Genomic DNA, 18,203 nt, shown 5'->3' with positions numbered 1-18,203 from the left:
GGGGCGGACGGCCTCCCGGAAGCGCGGGACCTAGTTTCCGTCCTTGCGCAGAACTCCCCTCGCGGAGTCGTCGCGCTACGGGTTGGCGCGAGAGTCAAAAGGCGTCGGCCGCCTCTGGCAAGATGGCTGCTGCGGAGGCGTTGGAGTGCGGAAACCTGGAGCCGGGATGGCGACGTCTACACTGAGTCGGAGGCGAAGGTCCCAGCTCTTTTCCTGTCGTTTGCGTGAGGCTGGACGGAGTGGGGCGGGGGAAAGGCGCCGGGTGTCCGCGGCCGCCCCTGAGACGGGGAAGGAGTCCCCTCCCGACCGGCGGCCTTCCAGGGCTGGTGTCCCTGAGGCCCAGGGAGAGACCGCGGACCCGAGACCGGGCTGGGCGAGAGCTGTGCTCTTTGCTCGTTGAAGCGAGTTCCTCGGCTTTACTCGAGATGTTATTGAGCGCGTCCTCACTCGAGGCCAGGTGGGGAATCAGAAGGGCCCTGCCCTCAGGGCGCCTCCCAGGGGCTGCGCCGAAGGGCGGGTCGCGGCCAGGGCGCGCGGGACAAAGGAGACCCCACATGCTTGCGGGGCGGAGTCCCGGCGGCGGCGCGGGGCAGGGCCGGGGGTACTCGGTCACTGGAGACCGCCGGGCAGGAGCGCGGGTTGAGGCCGCACTTGGGTATTTGCGCGTTTGCTTGCTTATTGCCTGTCCGCTCGGGAGGAATGCAAACTCTGTCATCGCAGGGTCCCATGTTTCTGTTGCTGGGAAGTAACTTAAAGTATGTAATAGAGCCGAAGGAAGAAATAGAGTCTTTGAGGGGCAGCCCCTGATTTCATCTGCGAGGAATTCACGGGACGGCTTCTTTCTGAAGTAGCAGTCGGGGGTGAGGTGGTTTCGTGTGTTTGCTTACAAGTGAGCTGAATAACGTGTAAGCTATGTCCGTCTGTCTACTCAGCGACAGTAAGTCCAGTTCGGCAAATAGTTTGGAGGAAGACTGGTTTTGGACATTTTCCGTTAATCGAAGGAGCTAAATCTACAGGTCTAAAGTCTTGACAACATTATGCTTCATACACAGAGGCAGTACAAGCCAGTAATTACATCATTTGCAACTACCTAACCCTCTGGTCAACAGTTCTTGGTATTTATGTATTTGTTTATTTTAGACGGAGTCTCACTCTGTCGCCAGGCTGGAGCGCAGTGGCGTCATCTCGGCTTACTGCAACTTCCACCTCCCGGGTTCAAGCGATTCTCCTGTCTCAGCCTCTCGAGTAGTTGGGACTACAGGCGCGCGCCACCACGCCCAGCTAATTTTTGTATTTTTAGTAGAGATGGGGTTTCACCTTGTTCGTCAGGCTGGTCTCGATCTCTTGACCTCGTGATCCGCCCGCCTCAGCCTCCCAAAGTGCTAGGAATTACAGGCGCGAGCCCCGGCGCCCGGCCTATTTTTATTTTATTTTATTTATTTTTTGAGAAGGAGTCTCACTTTGTTGCCCAGGCTGGAGTGCACTGTCACGATATCCGCTCACTGCAACCTCTGCCTCCTGGGTTCAAGTGATTCTCCTGCCTCAGCCTCCCGAGTAGCTGGAACTACAGGCACCCGCCACCACGCCCAGCTGATTATTTTGTGTTTTTAGAACAGGCGGGGTTTCACCATGTTGGCCAGGCTGGTCTCGAACTCCTGACCTCAAATGATCACCCACCTTGGCCTCCCAGGGTGCTGGGATTAAACCACTGCGCCCGGCCTATTTTTATTTTTTAAGTTTTTTAGAGACGGGGTCTTGCCTTCTTGCCTAGGCTGGTCTCGATCTTCTGGGCTCAAGCCATCCTCCCACCTCGGCCTCCGAAGTGCTGGGTTTACGGGCGTTAGCCACCACGCCCAGCCTGAACGTCAACGAAAAAGTTGCAAGGGGATGCAGGTGTGCAAGGGGATGTGTGAGCAGAAAGCTTGAGTGCTAGCGCCTTCAGGGGACATTCCTTAACATTCCAGGTCAAAGAGGCTTTCTCAGTGCTTGCCTGTGGGTCACAGGTTAATACCTCTCCTCCCAGCAGCCAGCCAGTTACCAAGTCCTACTTGAGCCCCCTCCTTAATCCTCTCTAGAAACTGGCTCCTTTGTGTTGTTTCCCAGCCTCTTCCACCATAAATGGAAACCATCATCTTTGCTTTTTGGACTGCCAGGTCGTCTCCATAACTCCTGTTGAGTTCCAGAAGTCCTGTCACTACCTCTCACATAGCAGACGGGATGATCTCTCCAAAAGCCATCACTCATTGACTCTAGCCTCCTAACATCCCTTGGGGACTCCCAAATTGCCTACGTAAAGTTAGCGCAGCTGTAAGTCTGCACTCCTGATCTTACTCTCTGCTCCAGCCATCCCAGCCGACTGGAGGTTTTCTCATGTCAGCAAGCTTTGTTATCCCTGTGCTCTCACAGTCTGGGCCCTGCGTGTAAAACACTTCCCTAGGCTAACTCCTGCTCACCTCCTCAGTAGAGACGAGGCTTTCTTGGGGAAGTCTTCCTTAAACAAAGCTGGATTGAGTGCCTTTCCTTTATACTTGCACACAATCCTAAATTACCTGTTGGTGGCTCTTAGCACACGGTCCGTGTGGTTACCACCTGATGGGATGTCATGATTCACCGTAAAATGGTAAGCTTCATGCGAGTTGATTATGGCTGAAGTCTAGTTCGTAATAGGAGCTCCATAAATATTTATTTGTTGAGTGATGAAGGAATAAATGAGAGAATGATTATGAGGATCTTAACTAGAAGCAATACTAGCAAAAATGGAAAGAGACCTTCAGTCAGGGGGGAAATGAGCAGTCCTTGGTGGGACTGCTAATTTGTGGGAGCTAAGAAGGAAGACCAGAGTGATGCAGGTGAGTAGCACAGCTGATGAGGTGGTGGCACCAACTGAGAATGATCATGAGGAAGAAGGAGGTGCAACAACGAGGGAAAGGTGGTGCATTCAGCGTGGGCCTCATTGAATTGGAGGTGCCTGTAGGACACATCTAAAGCTCAAGGGGAAGAGCAGGGTGAGAGCTGAGAGTTGATGGGTACAGTATTCAGAGGAAGTCTGTGGAGACAAGGAGTGGATCAAGTCCGGAATGCAGAGCTGCAAGCTGTATTCGCTGAGGAAGAAGTTGCCTATGAACGGTAGCAAGAAGATGACCAGGGGGGTCTGACAAGAACCAGGGGCTTCAAAGGTGCTCCTTGAAGCCACAGGGTGTTGAGTTTCAAGAAGCTATGTTAGCAGTTTCCAGCAGGGAAGTCCAGGGTGAAGCTGCCACAACTCGCCTTTTGATAGTTTTTGGTGAGAGAGCAAGAAGTTGAGTGATGTGATGGGAATGGGAAACATTGGAGTGTGTTGAACAGGGGTGAGGTGAAGACAGCGTAGTATATTGAAGGCGTTCAGAAGCCATTCGGGCCACACACATATGTACTGAGAAGTGAGCAGTGAGCTAGATGCCACCAAATGCTGCAGCAGCAGGTGAGACTGAGGAGCAGGGAGGGGGGTCAAGGATCATTTCTCAGCTTCTGGCCTATGAATGTATAGAGTGGTGGGACCATCCTCTGGATAGGGAACGCCAGAGAAGAGTCTGGATGTATGTAGTAGGGAGGTCAGAAGTCCTAAGCTCATTTTGCTTGTGTTAGATAGGTTTTGAAGTGCATTTGAGGCATTCACGTGGAGATGCCAGGGGAGCAGGTGAATGATGGTGCCTGGATCCAGGCAGAGATAAAGGCACCTACAGCCAGGTGTGCATGAAGTCTCCGTGGAGAAGGTATGGGTGGAGGGAGAGGAGGAGAGCCTGGGCCAGAGCTCTGAAGACACCAGCATGGAGGGTCACCAAGGGTGCAGGAGAGCAGGAAAGAGGTAGGTGGGTCCTGGGACAGCTCGAGAGGGTGCAGGGCTACACCGGTTGACATCTGGGACAGTGACAAGGATTTCAGCCTGCTGAAATCACAGTCACAACTGCCTGAGCTTTCCTGTGACAGAGGTGGGCCTGTGGACTAGAGAAACCACAGGCTTGGCCCTTACCGTCAGCTGAGGGGCAACCACGTGTTCAGAGCTTCCAGTGTCTTGCAAGCTGAGGTGGTGGCTTTGAACTTGAGTTCTTTCATATTGAAAGAGATGAACAGAAAGAGGAGTGCTAAAGGTATATTAGTTGTAAAAGAACATTAGTGAGTTTTTAAAAGGGGGAAAGCAGTTTGCCTAGGCTGGAGTGCAGTGGTGTGATAACAGCTCACTGCAACCTACACTTACACCTCCCAGCTAATCATCCCATGTTAGCCTCTTGAGTAGCTGGGACTACAAGCGGAAGCCACCACACCCAGCTAATTTCATTTATTTTTTGTAGAGGAGAGTTCTCACTATGTTGCCCAGGCTGTTTTCAAACTTCTGGGCGCAAGCAATCCTCCTGCCTCGGCCTCCCAGTGTGCTGGGATTACAGGTGTAATTACGTAGAGTGTTTCCTGTACTCAAATCATAGAATGTTTAAAAAACCAGGATATCAGCCGTGTTTCAAAACCACATTATTCCCATGGATGTTTTGTTTTACTCTGAAAACCCAAAAGCATAAAATCAAACCCCTACATACTGGAGACTTCAGGCTTTCAAAGAGATTGGGCAAATCAAACCACCTTATTTTTCAGGATAGTTGATAAACCCATCCGTTGTTGATGCTCAGAATGATTGGCACAAGTAGGAAGGAAACATGCAGACCTCAATTTTCATAGACTTCACTTTTCACAGTATTTTAAACAATTATTCTTAGACATGTTGGAAAGGGGTAAGGAAGAATTTTCCTGTAGTCTGCTGCACATATTATTATTATTATTATTATTTTTTTTTTTTTTGAGACAGAATTTCGCTCTTGTTGCCCAGGCTGGAGTGCAGTGGCGCGATCTTGGCTCACCACAACCTCCGCCTCCCAGTTTAAGCGATTCTCCTGCCTCAGCCTCCTGAGTAGCTGGGATTACAGACATGTGCCACCACGCTCGGCTAATTTTGTATTTTTAGTAGAGATAGGGTTTCTTCATGGTGGTCAGGCTGGTCTCGAACTCCAGACCTCAGGTGATCCGCCTGCCTCGGCCTCCCAAAGTGCTGGGATGAGAGGCATGAGCCACCACCCCTGCCCTGCTGCACATATTCTGACACCATGTGTTTGGTGAACCCAGACCCTGTAGAGCATCTTTAACTGGCGATTGTTTGATACAGTTGCCCTTCCCCCTCCCTCTATTTGCCTGATTTTATTTCCCTTTCTAGATTATACCACTCAGTCAGAAAGCACTGAATATTTTGTAAGTTTGTTTGGGTGAGAGCAAGAATAATCTTTTCTTGATTTTTTTTTTTTTTTTAAACCTTTAACTGCTGCTGAGGTTGAGACATAAGCTATCTAGCATACTGTTACCTGAAACACACATGGCGGGAGGGAAGGTGATACAGTCCTGCCATTGCAGACCAGTGGGAAAGGCCAAAGAGTGTTTTGAGTAGCAATGTACATGGTCAAAGCATCATGTATGTACTATTTCATTTGAGTTTGATTATGCACTTTGAACCTGGCTGGTTAGGATTTGATAGACAGTTATTGGTTTGGGATTTTTTTTAATGAAAATTAACAAAATATATATATAAATATACACACATACATGTGGATAGTTCTTTCTGTGTCTTAAGTTCTTTGTATGCATGCAGCTATTGTGATCACATGTCTGATGGGCAGGTAGAAGTAGGCATAGAGTTCCTGTGTTTCCCAGGCTGGCCTTCAACTCCTGGGCTCCAGTTATCCTCCCTCCTGGGCCTCCCAAAGTGTTGAGATTACAGGCGTGGGCCACCGTGCCTGGCTCTACATTTACTCTTTAAATACTTTCCTATTGGAATGAAAGAGGCAGGGTGGCTCACACCTATAATCCCAGCACTTTGGGGAGGCTGAGACAAGAGGATTCCTCGAGGCCAGGAGTCTGAGACTAGCCAGGTCAACAAAGCAAGACCTCCCTGCTGTTTCTTAAAAGAAGGGAAAAAATCTCAAGTTCCCATTGGGGTATCTTTTGGAAACTGCTGATAGCTCAGCCTTTGTTGCTATTGTTGGTATTTTCTCCAAACACACTCTCAGTTTTACCATTTTGTTTTTGTGAACTAAGCAAGAACAGGAATTAATTTATACAGTTAATCCTATCTGGACAAATTCTGGAAGGTTACTGAAGTCTCTTTCACTTCTTTTTTTTTTTTTTTTTTTTTTTTTTTTTTGAGACGGAGTCTCGCTGTGTCTCCCAGGCTGGAGTGCAGTGGCGTGATCTCGGCTCACTGCAAGCTCCGCCTCCCGGGTTCACACCATTCTCCCGCCTCAGCCTCCCAAGTAGCTGAGACTACAGGCGCCCGCCACCACGCCCGGCTAGTTTTTTGTATTTTTAGTAGAGACGGGGTTTCACCGTGTTAGCCAGGATAGTCTCGATCTCCTGACCTCGTGATCCACCCGCCTCGGCCTCCCAAAGTGCTGGGATTACAGGCTTGAGCCACCACGCCCGGCCTCTTTCACTTCTTAAAGTGTTTTCATTTAAGAAAAAAGTCTATAATTGTAGTCTGCACAATTGTAGCCCTATCCCTCCCCGTGAGGTCCCATACTCTGGAGGCATTGAGGTTAGGCAGAAGGCACAGGAATGGGGCCAGGGCCCATTGCGTCTGGAACTGATGGCTGCCTCTGACCTCATGGACATCCCTGCACCTTCTTCCTAGTGCTCACCAGCAGGTGCAGGTATTCAGCCATCCATGGGTATTCAGCCATCCATGGGTCTATATGCCGTGGTGTGAATAGCCTGTAAGGGCAAGTACCCTATTTGGGTACAACCACTTTACTCTTACTCTGTCAGAATCTGTGAAAGCGTTTTTTTGGCTTTCTTGTTTGCTGTGTTCCTTTAAAGACGGTTGAGATAAAACCACTCAAAAATAAATAGTTTTTTGCCTTATACTTACTAAAATATTAATTTATTCCAAAGTTGTCTTTATTTACTTTTCACTGACCTCATAGGGAAAACTTAGACAACTAAGAGAAACATGAAACATTCTCAGAGGAAGGAGTAATGAGCATGGTTCTGCATTAATGTGTTCTCTCCTTAGCAGAGGATATAGAACTACTGCAGCTCGGGCCAGGCGTTGTGGCTCATGCCTGTAATCCCAGCACTTTGGGAGGCAGAGGCGGGTGGATCCCTGGAGTCCGAGACCAGCCTGGGCAACATAGTGAAACCCCATCTCTACAAAAAATACAAAAATTAGCCAGGTGCGGTCACAGGCGTGCTGCGCCTGTAGTCCCAGCTAGCTACTCAGGAGGCTGAGGCAGAAGGGTTGCTTGAGCCTGGGAGGCGGAGGTTGCAGACAGCCAATATCACACTACTGCACTCCAGCCTGGCGACAGAGTGAGACCTTGTCTCAAGGAAAGCAACACCACAAACTGCAGCTCATTCTTTCTAAAGATATCTGGAAAATGACAAAAGAGAGAGTAACACATCCAGATTCAGTTCCCTACCATGAGAAGTTCCTTTTGCCTTGTTTGTGGATATTGTTGTAAGTTCATTGCAGCTGCCTTGAGTAACGTACAGAGGCTAATGTGATCAAAGAAAGATTCATCCCTTGTTTTTCTAGTTAAAAGTCATAGCACAGGTTTCTAGTAACATTCAAATGATAAGACACTGTCCGTAATGCTAATTACAAAAATGCAGTATGTATAGTAATTTGGTACAGCATTTAAGGGGGATGATGCCCTCCTCCCATCTCATTTCCCTCCCTTTTTCGTATTTCACATTTATTCTTTTGCCTAAAAGACAGAAAATTGGTATGATTCTCATATGCTGCATAGAACATGTAGCTCCATCACATCCCACGGCTTTCTAGAGGTCTTCGGGGTTGGAACACGAAGTGTAACTTCTGTTTCTGTTTTTCCTTGAATTCTTTTGTTTCCTGGCCCTTTTCCATCCTGTCAGTTCCCCTTAACTTACCACCCACTGTCCTCCATACTCCCCCTCTGTGTTGGTTGTCTCAAAACAGCATTCAGCGGAATTCACTGAGTGGGTGAATTCTAGTGAAGTTGCCTTTTCTGGCAGTGCTGTTGCTCAGTGATGCACAAACGTGGCATTTGCCCTTTGGTAGACAAAGATCTGGGTTTTTTTGTTTTGTTTTGTTTTGTTTTGTTGTTTTTGTTTTTTTTTGTTTTGAGACAGAGTCTCCCAGGCTGGAGTGCAGTGGGTTCAAGAAATTCTCCTGCCTTATCCTCCTGAGTAGCTGGGATTACAGGCGCCGCCACCACGCGCGGCTAATTTTTCTATTTTTAGTAGAGATGGGGTTTCACCATGTTGGTCAGGCTGGTCTTGAACTCAGGAGCTCAGGTGATCCGCCCGCCTCGGCCTCACAAAGTGCTGAGATTACAGGCGTAAGCCACTGCGCCCGGCAAATCTGGCTAATATTCTTTAAAGGAGCCAAAGGCAGTGCTTTACTGTTTGCTTTGAGGGGAAGTAGTGGCCGATCTGATTGTGACACCTTTTAGCATTGGTGACTTGATTTATCTAAAGTTAACTGTTAAAGTTAGCTGGCCTTATACAATGTAAAAGTAATGAAAATTCAGTTTCTCCAAAACAACAACAACACCACACACACAGCACACAGTGGCTGAAGTTGTTAGCAATAAGAAAACAGTAGGCATATATATATATATGCATATATATACACACACATATATGCATATATATATACACACACATATATATATTCCCCGCCACCGGGAATCCACGTTCTCCTCCTGGGTAAAGGAGAGGGTTGTATTTTGTGATTCCTTTTTCCTGCCCCAAGTGGCTAGCGATATAGCCCCAGCGCGCCGGGCACTGAGTCCCTGGAGCACGGCGTGGGGCGCCTGGCGCAGACACGACTCAGGCCCAGGTCGGTCTCCGGCCAGAAAGAACTATGTTCCGGCCGCGCGGGTCGCGGGTCCAGGATGCATCACTGCAGGCCTCCATCCTGCCTCGGCGGAAGTCTGCAAGAATCCTGCGGGCGTCCTCCAGAGCGAGCAGAGGAGGAGCTCAGCGCCGAGGCCCCTCCCCGTGCCCCTCCGCCGCTGCTCCCCTCGCAAAGGGGAGACCTGGACGCTGCCCGGTGGCCTCGGCGGGGGCCCTGTGCTTAGCGGCTCTGAATCCCAAGTGAGAAGAATGAAACGTCCTGACGCTGTCCGGCTTCCGGTTCTGGAGAGGGCGGGAACTCTCCGCCGAGAGAACGGTGCGCAGCCAGGAAGCGCTGGCGCTCCTTCGCTTTCACGGCACTAAGCGAAATCCGACTTTAAACCAAGTAAAGCCGGCTGCCTGCTGGAGTATTTTTGTCATAGTATTTTTATTTTGGGATCAGGGTATTCTGCTGCGGACCCCGAGTCCCAATGGAGGAGGCTTATAACCGCGGAAAGCAATTTTTTTTTTTTTTTTAAAGAATTGCTGAGTTTTCCGGATTGTACTTTCAAAAACTTTCCTTAAACTTTGCGTGGCGTGTGTGTTGCAGAAACTGGTGTCTACACGTTACAAAAGTGTACTGTCTACACCTATTTGTGATGCACCCATCGTGTTTTTTTTCCATGGACCACCTATTAAACTTCCTGCTGGAGCGCTCTTGGCCCCCTTCCTGCTTTCGGGGCCACATCCTGTTGTAAATCGGTGCTACTTGTGGGGTTTTGTTTGTGGATTGGGAATATTTAAGGAACAATTTATCGAAACAACTGAAGACTTTGTTTTCTCCTTTGGGTTTTACTTTTTACATAAATTCGGTTAGGAAAAAGCATTCTTTTGCTAGTGGAGTTCAAATTCAAATACCCAGACTGTAGATTCTCCAAATGCCTTTCTCACCAGGGAGGGCAGCTCCCAGGTGTAGTGACGGCAGGTAAGCTGGGAGAGGCTGACTTCATCACCTTGTAGGTGGGGAAGGCCAGAGTGGATAGTCTGGCCAGGCCTCCACAGCTGAGCCAGCTTCTGGGTGGCGGGGAAGATGAGAACGAGAGGCAGGTTCCAGTATCCTCTGGACTTGCAGGAAGGCAGGCATTCTGCGTATCGCTGAGCACTGCGGTGAGCGTTCCGTTTACTCATGTATTCCTGCCTTTTTCTTTCTCTTGGTTCTCTTGTTCCTGAGCCGCCTTGTCCACTCTTTCTATTCCCTTAGTGCCTTTCCATCTATCTCTCCTGAGTGCCCAACCTGAAACTGCACCCAAGAGTTAAAATCTCTTAAAATCTCACCGTCTTGCAGAAATAAATTGAGGCTGGTTTAAAGATCCTCAGCAAAAGAGAGTGGGCTGAGGTTCCCCCATACCAGTAGGATTCAGAGAGAGCCTCTTGTAGGGAGGCCTCATGTGGTCTTCACCTGGACCTCAGCATGTGAGCCCTCCTTTAACAGAGAGCTCGCCCAAGACCACAGTGCTTGTTAAAGGTGGTCTCAACCCCGTCTAAGCTTCCCACTACCCCGTGTCTGAGGGCAAAAACCCCTCTTTGCAACCTGAAGACACACTCAAGATGGAAGACTGTCAAGGCCATCCCTGCCAGATTCCATTAATGTGGTCCTAATGGGCCACACCAGCAGAAATAAGCTGCGTTGTATTCCTTTGAAGAAAACTAAGTCCGCCTCAGAAACTGGCAGACCCTGTAATCTTCAGAGGTAGTATTTTAAAAAGCACACCTGCCTCAAAGCCCCCTGGTTCATCCACGGAAGCATCGCAGAAGCCTCTCTGTATTAGGGGCAGCTTTACGGCACTCTGGGCCCCTTTTGCTCTTGACCAGGGCCGACGCCAAAGGCTAGATGGTGCATGCTTCCAGGTAGCCCATCACTAGTGGTTCACAGAAGCGAAAGCAATGGGGCCACCTCCCCCTACAAGTCCCTGCCCTCGGAGCAAGTGGCCAGTGCTCATGGTGCCTCAAGGCAGCAGCTGCCCCTCCTGCCCCCTCCCAGTCTCTTTCCTGCAGTATCTGGGGACAGACAGGTGATGGGGTGTCACACTAGTTACTATTGAGCGAATTGAAGAAAATCCACATGGAAGGTTAACATCTACCATACCTCACTTTCCCCTGTCCTGATTGTAAATGTCTAATCGTTCCCTCCAACCCCTGTGGGCAAACATATCCATGCATTCTTTTTGAGTTCTAGCTACTGGTCAGTAGTTCTGAGTGTAGGATTGACATGGTGGGACACCGCCAAGGTGCCTGGGGCCTAGAGGTCCAGCGTGCCCGCCTCCTTTCCTCGCTGTGCTCCTTCGGCTCCCCCCACCCCACGCTCTTGGTTTCTGGCGCCGAGCTTGGGGTGGGGAGGCAGCTGGGTAGGGTCTTCAAGTTGGAGAGAAACCCCGCCCACGCCTGGACCCCGCCGCTCCCTGCCACTCCCAGCGGAGGCCGTCAGGGGCTTGCGGTTTGAGAAATACAATCTGAAAGAGAAAACTTGGGCCTTTTCTTCCATTATCCTCTGTCCCCGCCCCCCACACCTCTTACAAATTTAGCCCAGGAGCTTCCTATCCCCACCGACTTGAAGGGTTTATCGGTCTTAAGAGCGAAATCCTGGCGGAGTGCAGTCCCTCAGGGCTAGCATCCACGTTCCGCCTTTGCCCTGCCCGAGCTGTTCCGAGGGATCCCCGCAAGGGCAGCGCTCCAGCTTTCACCCTTGGGGTCGGGGAAGTAAGGCATCCACAAAGGATGCAACCACGTCATCGTCAGTGCAGACCCAAAGGACGCACCCGAAGTGCAGGTAGGGAAGGCGGGCGCATGCGCGCAGTACGGGGTTAGGCTTCCCAGCCTGGGGCGCCGCTCTAGCCCCGCAGCGTCTCGGTGGCCGGCCTCGTCCTCCGCCTGCCGCGCGGGGGCGCCGCTCTAGCCCCGCGCCGTCTCGGTGGCCGGCCGCCCACTCCGCGGCGTTCGGGGAAATGGCTGCGAGACCCTACAGGCCTGCGGCCTGCGGTAAGTGGCGTCCCGGGCGCCGGGTAGAGGAGCCGGCTGCCTCTTGGGCCGCCCTTGGGAGCGGGGCGGGGCCGGCATCGGAGCCCGGCCGGTGAGAGCCGCGGATCCCTCACAGGCCGCTCCCGCCGAGAAGATGGCGGCCGCGGAAGGGAGCGAGCGGGCGGGCGGGGCCGGTGAGACCAGCCCCGGGCAGGGGGCGCGGGCCTCAGACGCCGGCCCTGGTGGGCTGCGTGAGGTTGAGGCGACTGGCGAGCACTCTGTGGTCGCGGCAGGAACGGTTTCGAGGGTGGAAGTCGGGGAGGCTGCTCGCGGGGAGGAGCGCAAGACTGGCCTGGGCGAGTGCGGCCCTGGGCTCGGGGGGCTGCGCAGCTGATTTCCCTAAGCATCCCCGGGAGCCTTGGCGCTTTCTCCCGGGCCGTGGGTGCGGCCACCCCGTGGCCGGCTTAGCTTCTGGCGTGCCTTCGGGGGATTCCGGCACTGCGGGGCGGCTGGCGCTGCGGGAAGCGCGAAGAGCGGGGTTTCGCTTCCTAAAGAATGTGTCCTTACCTCCCCGCGCTGGTTTTCAGTTTTTTTGTGGAATCGTTTGTTGCGTTGGTGTGTACTGGCCGTATCTGTGACACATTTTGCCTTCCAGTGACCCTGGAAGCCGAAAAGGCCAGTTCCTGCGCTCGGCGGGTGGGGTGCCCGTACTGCCTCCGCTGCGGCGTCCGGGGCTCCTCCTCGCGGTTCTGAGACAGTGGAGGTCAGGGCCGGCTTTTCTGCTGTGAATAAAGCACCTTAATATTTAAGTTTAGAGTTTGGGCCATAGGTAGTAGTAGCTTACAGAGTTACCAGTTATTGAAAATACTCTTTAACTTGTGCCTGGGCCATCGATATCCATGTCATCTGCCTGCTGATGGAATGAGATTTGAGCTTAGTGTACTCAGGGACTTAGAGAAGGGAAAGGCAGATGGGAACGCCTTTTCGGTATATTCACATAGCCTAGCTATACCTCGTTTTGCATGGTTTCCCTAGGGCCACGTATGACTTGGTTGAAATACAGTTCTCAAGAGTGAAAAGGTCCTTAGCAGTGCGTTTTAAGGAGTAAATACAGTCGTTTTATTAATGGACATTCATTGCATACTGTGTTAGCACGAGGGATACAGCAGTGACCAAGGTGGCCCCTGTCCCAGTCCTCCTGGAGACAAGTTCAGTGGGGAACTTGAGAGATTATTCCACCTCCTTCCTTTAAATCAGGTGTTGCCAACCCATTTACCCTGGACCCTAGGGCTCGTTAGTGGCCCTTTGGGTTGCTGTTTGTGTCTGTATGTGTGTCTGTGACTATTCCACTATTTTTCTATTTTAAATACAGTATAGACATCTCAGAAGTGTCACCCAGGAAGACAGACACAGCCCTGTTGTGAAAGTCCCTGCCTAATGCACACTTGGTTTCCTACTTGCTGTGTACATGGGGAGGAGGTGTCTGTTCTTGTAGACTTGTTTCAACAAGTTTCATGAGTACGATACTGCTTATCTTGTTTTGGAAAAGCGTATATCTTGAATTTTCTTCAGGCTTTCCACCAGAGGCTGACCCTTATTAGTAGGTGGCTGAATTCAGACTATGTCAAGCAGAGCAAATTGTGCTGTGATGAGAAGACAGGGCACAAATAAGATAATTTGTGATTGACTGCCCAGCTGTACCCATGGTTACCAGACAGCCCAGCCCATGTTGCATGTGTATGTGTGAGCATCACAATGGCTTGTCTAGGACGTGTGTATCATCAATTGGGCCTTGAAGGGTGGTGGAGTTTCTTCATGTGAGGAGGGAATGATTGGAATGGGCATTGGCTCCCGTTTTGTTTCGCGGTGAAGTTGGCAGGTTCTGCTGTTGATACTGTGAGTTTTTCTACAGCCTTAGGGTTATAATTTCTTAAGGTCAGTTCTGTGGAGCCCAGTGGGGTGCTTCTTTTTGGTGTTTATTTTTAAGCTGTGCCACGTCTTCATTGTTTGGAATCTCTGTAAACAAGGCACATTTTTCCTTTTTGTATACCTGTCCCATGATACCAAGTGGCTTGTTTGGCTCTTGAAGAGCAAAGATTGAATGTGTTTAACAGGTGACTCCCTACTGTCCGTGGTCCCTGCACTCTCCACTTGCCTGAGAGGTCTCATCTCTGTCTGGCAGGCTTAGAAGACCACTAGGAAATTCTCTGTAAACAGAGTCTCTCACTTACCTTTCTTATTTAAATGATGGGGTCCCTTACAGTGGTGGATACTAAGATCAGCCTCTTTATGGCTACTATCAAATGATGTACGTTAACTGCATTACAAAGGTTCTATGATAAACAGTTAATGGAAATGTACTAATTGGGAAAGAGGAGGTCAAAGAACAAAGTCCGATTTGCTTATTTCATGTATGTGTAGACACTCATCTGTGAGACAGTCTGTGTTGTGTAGGCCTCATTTTATTTTTTGAGTAGTAATTTTGAGGGTAAGTTGTTATGTGAATAGGTAATTGTACATATTTTGATAAGAATTCTGTAACCATGACCATAAAACTTAATAGGTGGTAATAATTGTGTGTTAAATTGTAAAGGAGGCATTTCTCTCCTTGGGTATCACATTTTGATGCCGTGGTTTTGTTTTGCATATACTGATAGAGACATTTAAGTGGTATTTAATATACCTTTTTAATAAGATCAACTTTTTTTCCGAAATGAAGATACCTTAATGTGTTTGGTTACAAAAATAATACACATACGGGAAACTTAAACATTATGTAAAAATAGTAAAAACACCAGAAAGGGCACTGTCCTGAAAAGCTCCACATTACAGCTGTTTTGCACTGGTGAACGCGATGTATTGGAGGCTGTGGCCACTGCCCTGGCCAGCTTGTCCCCGGCTCTCAATCACGTGCCAGGGAGTTTTTCTCACGGCTGTGCATGTGATGATTCATCACCCTTAAAGAATTCCCGGCCGGGCATGGTGGCTCATGCCTGGTGTCCCAGCATTTTGGGAGGCCAAGACACTTGTCAGAAGTTCGAGACCAGCCTGGCCAACATGGTGAAACCCTGTCTCTAATTAAAAATACAAAAATTAGCTGGGTTTGGTGGCACCTGCCTGTAATCCCAGCTACTTGAGAGGCCGAGGTGGAAGAATCGCTTGAACCTGGGAGGTCCAGGTTGCAGTAAGCCAAGACCGCACCACTGCACTCCAGCCTGGGTGACAGACTGTCTCAAAAAAAAAAAAAAAGAATTCCCGGCTGGGCGTGGTGGCTCAAGCCTATAATCCCAGCACTTTGGGAGGCCAAGGCGGGCAGATCACGAGGTCAGGAGATCGAGACCATCCTGGCTAACATGGTGAAACCCCGTCTCTACTTAAAAAAAAATACAAAAAACTAGCCAGGCATTGTGGCGGGCGCCTGTAGTCCCAGCTACTCAGGAGGCTGAGGCAGAAGAATGGTGTGAACCCGGGAGGTGGAGCTTGCAGTGAGCTGAGATCCGGCCACTGCCCACCAGCCGGGGTGACAGAGCCAGACTCCGTCTCAAAAAAAAAAAAAAAAAGAATTCCCTTAGGCCAAGCGTGCAGATGCGCTCTTGTAGTTCCAGCACTTTGGGAGGCTGAGGCCAGAAGATCTCTTGAAGCCAGGAGTTCCAGGCTGTAGTGAGCTGTGATTGTGCTACTGCTCTCCAGCCTGGGTGACAAAGCAAGACTCTGTCTACCCCTCACCCCCCCAAAAAAAAGAATTTCACTATATAGATGTTTCTTGATTTTTCAAAGTAGTGTGTTAGTTTGTATTCAGTTTGTCACCTTTCTGAGAAAAAAAACCTCGTAAGTTTGTGTGTACTTCCTGCTTATTTCTTCTGGGTCACCGTGAAGCACTCCCTGCCCTCCATGAAAACAGTATGTCTCCTGCTCTCTTCCCTGTGCCAAGCCCATATGGGGCTGTTGGCAAATATGTCGGACAAATAGACTCACCTAAGAGGGCATTTCTCCAAACCCTCGCCAGCACAGGCTGTGTCACTTTCTCAGGTGACACCTACCATCTGTTGCACACTTGCCACAGATGATTTGGCACTTGACATGTCGCTTCAGAAAACCTTGTAGGAAGCTGTGAGGTCATTACCATCCCCATTTCACAGACAGGAAAGTGCAGCCCTTAGAAGCACTGCCTGGTACACTGTGGGCCCCGCATTTGTAGACAGATGCACTGCCTGGTACCCTGTGGCCCCCGCATTTGTAGATAGATGCACTGCCTGGTACCCTGTGGCCCCTGCATTTGTAGACAGATGCACTGCCTGGTACCCTGTGGGCCCCTTCCCCCCTGCTGCCCCACTGCCACTGTTACCATTTGCAGCTGGGGTCTAACCCTGCATTCATAGACAGGTTCCCCCTTGAGCCCCCCAACCTCCCATCTGCTTAACTGAGGACTTGTCCTGTTTGTAAATGTCTGGGTGGGGGTGGGCACTGCTGGCTGCAGCTGTCAGGACTGGGAACGCGGAACCTGCACCAAGGGGAGTGGGCCCCAGAGATACTCCCAAGACCCTGGAGACACAGGCCAGGTAGACACTAGCCTGGCCTCTTTGGATTTGCTAGACTGTAACTAAAAGATAATGTTTTCCCTTTCACATGTTTGAGTAGTAAAACGCCTTTCTGCTCACTTCTTCCTACCCATGCAGCAGTGATTGGGGGCCCGGGAAGTTGCTTGTCATACATGTTTGACTCTGTCGAATCCAGCTGTACATGTAAAAATGGATACAGAAAAAAAAAAACAACCTTTTATGTCAAAACTCCTCTTTGTCTTCAGCTGGGACCGTCCTCCTACCCCCTAAAACAGAACTAGACATTGGCCTCTCAATCCCGGGGAAAGAAAGGAAGATTCCAGCTGAAATACAAAGTTAATTCTTGACTTTTGAGTTTACAAGGTCCCCAAGCAGTAATTTTGCCCCTTAGGCTGTGACCTTCATGAGTTGGAATTCCAGGCTGGGTGTGAGGGCTGACGCACTTTGAAAGACTGAGGCGTGATGATCACTTGAGCCCAGGAGTTCGAGATCAGACCGGGCAACATGGCAAAACCCTGTTATTGGTTGGGGGGGAATATATATATATATATTCATATATATAATTTATACATATATGTATAACTTATTTATAATTTATGTATTTTTATATATTTACATATAATTTATATTAGGTATGTAATATATAGATGTACAACATTAATTTATAAATTTATATATATACAAATAGCCGGGCACTGTAGTGCATGCTTGTAGTCGCAGCTACCAGGGAGGCTGAGGTAGAAGGATAACCTGAGCCCAGGGAGATTGAGGCTGCAGTGAGCCCTGATCATTCGCTCCACTGCCCTCTAGCCTGGGTGGCAGAGACCCCATCTCAACAACAACAAAAAAATTGGCTGCAGCTCCAATTTGAGAAGCAAATTCATGTGAGAGAAAGGGTTTTAAAGAAGAAACCGCATTCTCTCCACCTGAACTTAGGTGGACATCATCTCACTTGGCCTTGTCAGTAATCACACGAAACTGAATGAGAATAGACGGGGTGTCTGGAACAACGGAATGTGAAAGCAGTACCTGTCACTGCGATGAGGATCGTGACTGAACCGGAACGGCCTCGGGGTTGCTCTTGTGAGTCGGGGAGCAGCCTTTCTGGCTTCAGCAGTGGAAGGCGCTGCTCTGTGTCAGTGGATCCCAGACTGGCTGGACCCAGGACTGCTTTACACTCCTAAAAAGCGTGGAAGACTCCAAAGAGCTTTTGTTATATCTGTTGATAGTCACCATGTTTGACATTTAAAAATGAGTCATTTAAATGCTTAAGTGCCTTCTATTTAAAATTGTAAACCAGCCTGGCACGGTGGCTGGTGCCTGTAATACTAGCACTTTGGGAGGCCCAAGTGGGCGGATCACCTGAGGTCGGGAGTTCAAGACCAGCATGGCCAACATGGTGAAACCCTTTCTTTACTAAAAACACACAAAAAATAACTGGGTGTGGTGGCACACGCCGGTAACCCCAGCTATTCTGGAGACTGAGGCAGGAGAATCCTTTGAACCTAGGAGGTGGAGGTTGCAGTGAGCCAAGATGGTGCCACTGCACTCCAACCTGAGTGAGAGCAAGACACCATCTCAAAATAAATAAGTAAAATTGTAAACCATTATATATTAACATAAGTAACGTTTTGTGGAACCTGTTTTCAATGACCAAAACAATTTAATGAGAAAGATGGTTTTGTTTTGTTTTCACAAATCTCTTTGGCTTAACTGACAGCTGCTGGATTTGCACATCTC

At 49.6% G+C, this 18,203-nt stretch overlaps 1 protein-coding gene across 8 annotated transcripts in view; it reads left to right on the top strand.

Moving 5' to 3' along the window:
* The first annotated feature begins 103 nt into the window (after window positions 1–103).
* DIDO1 (death inducer-obliterator 1) overlaps window positions 104–18,203 on the top strand; it is a 62,726-nt gene continuing 44,626 nt past the window's right edge. For 4 of the 8 annotated variants that reach the window (XM_005569545.5, XM_045363284.3, XM_074005644.1 and 1 more), the window contains exon 1: window positions 11,836–11,925. The gene's annotated coding sequence lies outside the window, so the exon portion shown is untranslated. Of the gene's footprint in view, window positions 458–11,835; window positions 11,926–18,203 lie in introns of those variants that run through there. The other 4 variants (XM_005569546.5, XM_045363286.3, XM_005569548.5 and 1 more) reach the window with 2 other exon arrangements.

This window comes from Macaca fascicularis, chromosome 10 (genome assembly GCF_037993035.2).
Source record: "Macaca fascicularis isolate 582-1 chromosome 10, T2T-MFA8v1.1".
In the NCBI taxonomy this organism is placed as follows: domain Eukaryota; kingdom Metazoa; phylum Chordata; class Mammalia; order Primates; family Cercopithecidae; genus Macaca; species Macaca fascicularis.
Note: the sequence above shows the minus strand (reverse complement) of the source record. Positions and strands in the feature narration are given on the sequence as shown.